Here is an 8,972-nt window from a genome sequence, read left to right as displayed (position 1 = left end):
TGGTTGAGTCCCCATCCCTGGAGGTATTTAAAAGACGAGTAGATGAGGCACTTAGGGACATGGTTTAGTGGGTGGTGGTGTTGGGTTGATGGTTGGACTCGATGATCTTAGAGGTCTTTTCCAACCTCAATGATTCTATGATTTAAAAATTAAGCAAGTCTCTCTCTAAAGGGTTGCTCATGACCTGTCCCTGACATAATAGCACAGTTTTCTGTTCATTGAGCTCTTAGAATATCCTGATTTGGAAGGGACCCAAGAGGATCATTGAGTCCAAGTCCTATGCTCTTGCTTAGCTGTTGTTCAATTAAAATATATTTTGTGAACTGTTGGGCCAATTAATATTTATTTAGAAGGAGAAGAGGGAAATGTTCAGTGAACTGTTTCACAGCTCCAGTGAGCCCTGGGCATAGGCTACACAGCGAAAGACTATGTCTTTTCCTGCTTCAGATCTCCTTCAAATACTGTCTCAAATCCTTTGAGATACAGACAGTCTGTGGCTAAAACTGTTTTTACCAGCGAAAGAAAGAAAAAAGTAATTGTGGAAGCAGTATAGTCTTTCAAGGGTTTGTATTCTGTCTTAATCTGCAGAAATGGGTGCAGATCTGTCCATGACCTCCCTATTTGTCTGACAGTGGCACATGCTATGAACAGATGTTACCTTTCATTGAGGAGACACACTTTAAAAGGCAGATTTTAAACAATGATCTCTATTTTTACAGCAGCAAATGCAGGCATCAGGAACTGTAGGAGCTTGACATCAGCTAGACATCTAAATATGTGATTGTGCCTGCAGGCAAAGTACTCAGACATTTAAATTATAGGAATTACATCGTAGTTATTTGTGGGTACAAAAGTGAATAGGTAAAGCATGATGAAAACCCAGATTCTGAGGTTTTATTTTGACTGCATTTGCCCATTGAAGGTTCTCTCTTGTTTTTACCATTCCCACATTATCCAGGGGGGGGCTATAGCCCTGGTAAATGTACTGAAGCATTATGTAAGCCATGGCATCAAACGACTGACAAACCTAAAGCTATAACATTCCACTTGCCTTGCAGGAAAACTCATTTTTTCTTAATGGCCAGTCAGTGGTATTTGTCCCTTAAGGAGGATATACACAGTGGGAGAAGGGGAATGCACCGCATGCATTAATAAAACTGCATGTAGCTCAGACATGATGCCTGCATGGAGTCCCACGGACCTTTCCAAAAATCTCCTGGGATGACTGGGGGATACTGCTTCAGCTGCATTCTGCTTCCTCATTTTTATATTTTTGCTGAAGCTGAAAACACCTTGTATTCATGGTTTTTCTGGCCTGTGTTCATTATCTGTCCCTACTGTCTAGTGTGCTGACTAGGCTGTCTTCCTTCACTGCTTTCCTCATACCTCATCTTTGTAAAACACGAAAGGTATCCACTTAAGTTGGTGACTGTCCTGGTAACATTTCACAGCGACATGTGGACTTCATATCAGAAAAAAGCTGGTTGATTTATTCCAGAGAGGAACGAAGAGTAAACTAATGTCACTGACCACTCATCCTACAACACAGCGAGGTGCCACGCACCATTTGCAAGAGAAATGCATGGACACTTGCCAAAAGTGTTGTGGTACCTTTCTTCATATCAATACCAAGAAAGAACCAAGCGGTCCTGCCCTCTGTGAGTGTGTTTCTGTCTGAAGCATTGGTGGACGCACTGTGTTCAATAAGCATTGCTGGCTCCTCGGCAGGTGGTCCTTTCAGGTACAGGGTTGATGTCTGATGCTAGGGAATGGGAGTCATCCTCCAGGTGAACGATGGCATGTTGCCACGCCCCCACAGACCTCAGTGCATAACCTCTACCATTACCAATATATGATCACCTTCAAGGGAATGGAATAATTTGTGTTCTCCGTGTACTTTAAGATTTCTGGTTCCGTTTAGAAAGAGAAAGAAGGAGGGCTGTGAAAGAGCTAGCAGAGCCTTCTCCTCTCTCCACACCTTGCCTCACCTCGCTCCTTTTCTCGTCTTTAAAATGCATGTCATTTTGTGTCACAGACCAATTCCTCCTAAGGTCTGGGTGTGTCTGGGTTTGCAAAAGATGTTTGCTCTATTGACTAGGATAGCTTGATGGAGTGGAAGCAACCTCTGGGGAGATCTGTTAGAGTATAATAAGTACAGTCAGTGCTGGAAAGATCAGCAGGGGGAAAGAATAAACTCAAGGGAGGTAATCAATATTTTGTGTAGGTGTTAAAATTGTCTGATTAGTAGTCACTCATGGGTAGTAATGTGAAAATTTCCAACTCCCGAAGGTAGCAATAAATACATTAAATAAAAACAGTTTTTTCTGAATGTGTGGTTTGTGATGTCAGGGCAGTTACCTCAGTTGATGCTGAGGTAATAGAAGTAAAATAATGAATCTGAAGAATTCATAACAGATGAAATAAGACTGCACTGATAAGTTCCAGCTCTCTAGAGCAGCACAGGTAAAGAGTCACCAGATGCAGCTTGGTTTTCTCATTGCTAAATATGGTTACTTCTTTGATTTGTGAGGATTGCATTACTGGCCAGCTTTAACCATTTTTGATGCTATATAGTAATACGAACATTGCAACTAATAGGCATTCGTGGGACTGCACATCAGAAATCAGTCTTTGCATTAATTTGTCTGCTGTCCTGCCTCTTGGGTAGGATTTTTAATGCAGTTCAGAGGGCTGTATAACACACATTGTGTGGTGCCCTGGCAGCCGAGGGTATGTGGCCAAGGCTGGGAGCAATGGGAATGCAACTGCAGTGGTGACAGGGGTTTTGCAGCAAATCAGCTTCCCTCCTGTCCTGTCCTGCAGAAGATTTGCAACACGCATGGGAATAAGAAGGTGCCAATGGAGGGGCTATATCCTATTTACCTCACCTCCCTTAGGAAATATATCCTGTTAAGCGTGTCAGTGTTAAGGTATTTTTCTTTTGTCTTTGCTAACCAGCTTCTGCTGTATTAATAAAACTAAGGCTGTATCACAGAATGAGAATAGTAATACAGTGAGGTCATTTTACTTTTTTTTTTTTTTTTTTTAAACAAACCGGCTGTACTGTGTGGATTTTGATTCTTCCCTTCAGATATGTTCTACGTAGTTTGTTGCTCAGGTTATGGCAGTTGTGTTGCTTTCTTAGACAAGCCAGATAATACCTCATCTTTTTTTTTAATGTTTTGAGAAGAAACTACATAGCTTTATGAGCAATGTTAAGCTTAACTAACAGTCAGTAGCATTAAAGGTAAGATTAGATACAAGAAATCCAGTGCAATATATCTGGCTATAAAGTGCTCCTTCAGTTCAACTAGTTGCTGTAACAAAGTTTTGTTAATAAACAGCAGTCCTGCATAACTATTAGTCACACTCAGGAGCTTGCCTGGATTTGGAGTTGCTTCATTGGTCAGACAAGCACCTTAATGATGTTCAAAATAAGAATAGCTCAAAGCATGTAATAAGAGCTGTCTAGGAGCCTTATTGATTTCCAACAGGTATCTGCTATGGCAGCTTCATGCAAACTGTTCTTATCCTGTGTTTACAGGTTCTACCATCTGATTGCACCGGGTTTATATACCCAATAAAGCATGCACACCACACACTCCAATAATGTACAGAACAACAAGAGGAAGTAGAGGTGGCACAATAAGACTTAAGCTGCAAATGAGACACATGCATGATAAACACGCTTTGCATATAAAACAGCAAAGCAGGCACCAGAATTTTCTTCCAGAGAGCTGTGTAAGTAATTCATAATCAGTAGAAAAAAACTTAGATGAACTTGTGTGCCTTAGATATGCGTGTCACCTACTTGTGTGCACATCTGTGTTGCTTGCAAGGCAAGCCCAGCTGGTGTGTAGAGCAGGACAGGGCCCTGTCTGCATCCCCTCCCTTGCACCTTGCTGTGCTGTAGCAAGCATTGCCCAGATATGCCTTTGTCTCACTTTCCTCATATTCCCACCCCACTTCTAAAACATCTCTGTGGCACCTTACAGTACTTTATCCTGCTTCTGAACCCAGGTGAAAGGAAAACCAAGCTCCTTCCTGAAATAAATGGCTGCAGCAGCCGAAGCAACTGCCTTGCACACAGATTGTGAGGAGGCTGGGGAGGGAAGTCACCTGGGCAGCTGCAAGGTTTTGGGTCTGAATGCATACATTTGGCATTGTCAGAGGAAGCTTATGTGGAGGTACCTATATGTACATATTTGTGTGTGTGTGTTTGGGTGTGTCTGGGAGGCACAAGCACGGTCAAAAGATGCAGAAACACCACAAAAGTGCACAGAGAAAGAGAAGCCAGCGAGTAAAAGCTGAAAGTTTTGGGCGTGATACCAGCCAGAAAAACACTTAAGACTGGACAACAAAACTGCTTTCTATTTTTGGATTTCTAGTACCCTGAAGGAAATTGTACATTGTACAGCTTCTTTTCAAATAAATAAGATTGCAACCATACCTGAGTCATCATCCAGTTCTCCTCCTGGTGGAATGAATTTGCAAAATCTTGAACATCAAGAGCCTGGCTCATGCATTCAGACATTGATGAAAGCTTTGAGTGTATCATCTATTGATAAAATAGTAAAAATGCAAGGGCTGGATTAATTTAGTTGAGAAAGTTGGTTGCAAATCTCATGGGACAAGGCTTTCATGTGCAATCTCTCATAAATACTACAGCTGTTTATAAGGACTTCACACACAACCTTTTTCAAGGCTTTGTACTTTGAAACTTCCTATCTTTTCATAAACCGGAGAGAATAAAATTATATAATGCTAATATTTTTTTAAATGTTTTTTTATGTTCCCCTTTCTGATCTTGCCCTCCTTCACCCCTGAAAAAACTTCATTAAGTTTTGAGGGTCTTTGAAGTTTAGTTGTTTCTTTTTTTCTTACAATTACTTTGTTCAGTCTTACTTCATACAGCTCAAGCCTTCTGTTGTCCTCAGAGATGTGCATAACATATTCCAACATGGTGTTTGGTTTTGCAGGCACCGGAGATATTTTTAAAATAGAAGGAATCCTTTCAATAGGTATACTTTTCAGGGCATGCTGTTAAATGCCACTGGATTGCTGAAGTATCATTCTGAGCTGTGTAATGCTACCAGTAACAATTCACAATTACATAGCATTTTCCATCTGACTATGTGTTATCACTTAGAGAATTCATGAGGCTCCTACAAGTTTGATTCCTGTGTCCCTATTTTACAACAAGAAGGTTACTATAGAGATTGATGCCAATTGTCCAGACATCCACTAGGTTTTCTGTTCTCACTTTTCAGATCCTTAACTACAGAGGACTAGAGCCTGATCTTTTAGAAGACCCGAGAATCTGCAACTTCAAAGAAAGGCAAAGGATATTTAAGGACATTGACTGCTTCTACATACCCAAAGGTCCAAGCATCTTTAACTTTTTACTTTGGAGTTGAGTGACTTCATTTTACATTATGGCTCTAACCCTGATTTTGAGTCCAGTATGTTCCCAGCTACCTTTCCTCCGAGCTCTTTGGCAGAAGGAAAATACTTCAGTCTTTTTCCAATTATTATTTTGTCAGCTGATATGTTACTATTGGTTCTTCCTTATGTACAAGAACAGTTATGTTCTGTGCCTCCATAAAGTGTTGCGTGCTAATCAAATACTCAAGTGGAAAATAATTTCAGTAGGTGAACCTTCAAGACAAATATTAAGATATAAAACTGTCCTCAGAGTTAATCACTCTTCATTTCTTAAGATTCTGTTTTCCCTTCTCTGAAAGCCTTTGTGTACTGGACTGACTACCCAGAAAAGAGGTATTTCATATTCAACAGCATGGTTGTAGGCAAAATACTGTGAAGGTGAAATGCACAAATCAATCAGGAGAAGAATTAACCCAAATTGACAGTATGTACCTAGATTGTATGAGATCAGTGCCAATGATTTAAACACAATGGCATTTTCCAGCCTGCGAGCCAAATTAATACTTTGGAAGACATCTACACAGTTTGTGTTACAGTCTACAAAAGGTTAATTCTCCCTGATGCCTGTGAGTGCTGTGTGAAGGCTGGCTGAAGTTATGCTAAAAAAGGCATCCATGTCCCAACATGAATAAAACAAAATGTTCCCATGGTCTGAAGTGAACTTTCTCCCTATGTTGGTGTGCTTCTGGGCAGAGAGCTTAGTTAAGAGTGCTGCACACCGAAAGTGTGCTTTGTAAGTGCACCAGTAATCTCACAGAGGCACGTGTTAGCATCTTGAGCCAAGCATGATGTCAAGGTCATAATTTGAAACCCTCACCTCAGCTTCAGTAAATGTCTGTGATAACAGCAGTGCATGCTTTTACAAGAAATATGCTGTAGCCCTAGTGAATGAAAAAGCTCTCAAGGCAACATGATCTGCAGACAGTGTGAAGTTGAAGCATAATATTTTCATGCACTGCCTGCAAAGGAACTTTCCATTTATTATATGTTGTAAACAGATTTTTCTTAAACTGCCTAAAACATCTGTTGGAAATGTTTGTGAGGAGCTCCTGGACCTCAAGACTTGTTAATACTGTTAATGCTGTTAATACTTGTTAATACTTGTTTATACATAAGGAGATAAAAATGAGTCACAGTGAACTGACTTTTCACACAGAAATAAATGATGATGAATTTAACTTCCTAATTTAAAACTGATTGTGAACCCCACTGTTTTGTAAAATACCCATGTGATAATATTGACTCACCATTCTTTTTTATAGGCTCTGTGTACCATGATGCCAGAAAAAAAGCAGAGCAGAGCAAATCAAAACAAAACAGATTTGTTCCTCTAGGTCAAAGTGATCAGTGTGTTTGAAGTGTAGAAGGCAGCTAATGTAAAGAATATCCAAATATAGGGAATCTTGAGTATAGAATACCCAAATTTTGTATACACATATGTATAAATGTGTACGCAATATGCATATGCATATGTACACATGAGTATAAAGTGAACTAAAGAAGTAAATCAAAACCCTGTTGAATTACAATGCCAAAATATTTGTGGAAGTAGAGTGAAGAACTACAGTAGTGACTAAATGTAATAGCAATTTTCTGTGGTGAGATTTCACACGGGGTTCAAACTCCTTGAGTGGTTAAAATTTTTCCCTTGATCATATGCATATGGATGCTCAGCCATTTTCAAAGTCTTTGAGACAAGAACTGGCTCAAGCTTCTCAGCAATTTAAGGAAAATGAATCATGAAGTGGTAGCAGGAGGACGGCTGAGAGGGGCTAGTGGGAGCTGAGAGTGCTAGGAAAGGCAGTGAGGAGCTGAGAGGTGCTGTAAAGGGCTCTGAGGGCAGCAAAATGGGGAACTTGCAGTGATCTTGGCGAGCCTTTCAGCTGTCCTGGGCTCTAGAAAATCTGTTTCTGTTGGTCTCACTGTGTGGAAATTGTACAACACTATCTTTGCAAAGCCAGTTTCAGAGACTCTGTTTGCTTTTTTTACTGGTCACATTTGGCTGAAGTTTTGGCAGTACTGGAAGGGTCTCAAAAAAGTTTTTGTGTAGATCTGTAAAAACATCTTTCAAGGTTTATCAATATGAATATTGCTATGAATGTGTCTACTTAGCTGCTTATGAGACATATCTCATGCAGTTGCATTTTGCAACAAGATCAAAAATCTCCTGGAGTTGCCTGTTGTGTTTATACTGACAGCAGTTGCAAGCACAAATGTTGTCACCTCTCAGTATTTTTATCATGAATCCAGCAATATGTGGTGTTTTCTTCAGAGCGTCAAAATCTTGAAGGTTTCTGGAAATCCACTTTTGTTTTTGGCAGATGTGCAAAGAGAAACTGGAAAATACAGTTTTGCAGGGACCTGAAACACTTAACAGTTTCGTATCAAAACTAATTGCATTTTTCAACTTGCTTAGAAGTCAGGGCCCCTTGCAGGAAGGTTGATAAAGTCAAGGCTGATGGTAATGCACATTATTTTACTCCAGTGTTCCCTCCTTCCCCCACTATTCTTGGCCAAGGTTTTAGCATGCCGTTTGGGTCATTTAGGATATTTCTAATCTGGATTAGGCCCGTAGCTTGGTGATTTTGTATGAAATCTTAACAGATTGTGAGGCCTTGGAAAGGCCTGGTGAGCTCTGAAAAGGTTTTGAGCTTTTGGATGGTTACCTGTTTTGAATGGTCCAAAATCTGGAGTTTTCAGAGGGTATGATATTTCATCTCATACCTGGCAGAGACCCACTCTGCTGCTTGCTGAAAAGATACCTCTCAGCGGAAGCAATTGTTGGAACACAATCAAAACGAGCCTTTCGTAAAAAAAAAACCGTTTGGGTCATTTAGGATATTTCTAATCTGGATTAGGCCCGTAGCTTGGTGATTTTGTATGAAATCTTAACAGATTGTGAGGCCTTGGAAAGGCCTGGTGAGCTCTGAAAAGGTTTTGAGCTTTTGGATGGTTACCTGTTTTGAATGGTCCAAAATCTGGAGTTTTCAGAGGGTATGATATTTCATCTCATACCTGGCAGAGACCCACTCTGCTGCTTGCTGAAAAGATACCTCTCAGCGGAAGCAATTGTTGGAACACAATCAAAACGAGCCTTTCGTTAAAAAAAAAAAAAAAAAAAAGGCAGAATTAGGCTGTCGGTAGTTATAATGCCTTTCAAAAAAACCAAACAATTTTGTCCCCAATTAAAATTTCATAACCAGATATGTAGGGTCATACTGACTGTGGGACAGATATCAGATTAGCAATTCAGTGGAGCTGTTTAGCTGATTCATGTTCGTAACACAGCCTTCAAGCACTCAAAGGTGCTGCCAATGCATGTTCCCCTTATGACATTTTTAACACAAGTTTTTGTGTCAAAGGATCTTTGTGTGCACTCTTCAAAATGTCCCTATGTTGTGGTTTAACCTGGCAGGCAGCTAAACACCACACAGCCGTTCGTTCACTGTCTGCCCTAGTGGGATGGGGGAGAGAATCGGGGAAAAAGAAGTAAAGTTTGTGGGTTGAGATAAAGACAGTTTAATAGG

General features: G+C 40.3%; 1 long non-coding RNA gene across 1 annotated transcript in view; it reads left to right on the top strand.

The window, feature by feature from the left end:
- Window positions 1–6,639, top strand: part of LOC103900820 — a 71,568-nt gene extending 64,929 nt beyond the window's left edge. The window contains exon 3 of the long non-coding RNA XR_657690.2: window positions 5,271–6,639. This is a non-coding gene — a long non-coding RNA (uncharacterized LOC103900820). The remainder of the gene's footprint in view (window positions 1–5,270) is intronic.
- The last annotated feature ends 2,333 nt before the right edge of the window (window positions 6,640–8,972 follow it).

This window comes from Aptenodytes forsteri, unplaced genomic scaffold (genome assembly GCF_000699145.1).
Source record: "Aptenodytes forsteri isolate BGI_AS27 unplaced genomic scaffold, ASM69914v1 Scaffold220, whole genome shotgun sequence".
Taxonomy (NCBI): domain Eukaryota; kingdom Metazoa; phylum Chordata; class Aves; order Sphenisciformes; family Spheniscidae; genus Aptenodytes; species Aptenodytes forsteri.
Note: the sequence above shows the minus strand (reverse complement) of the source record. Positions and strands in the feature narration are given on the sequence as shown.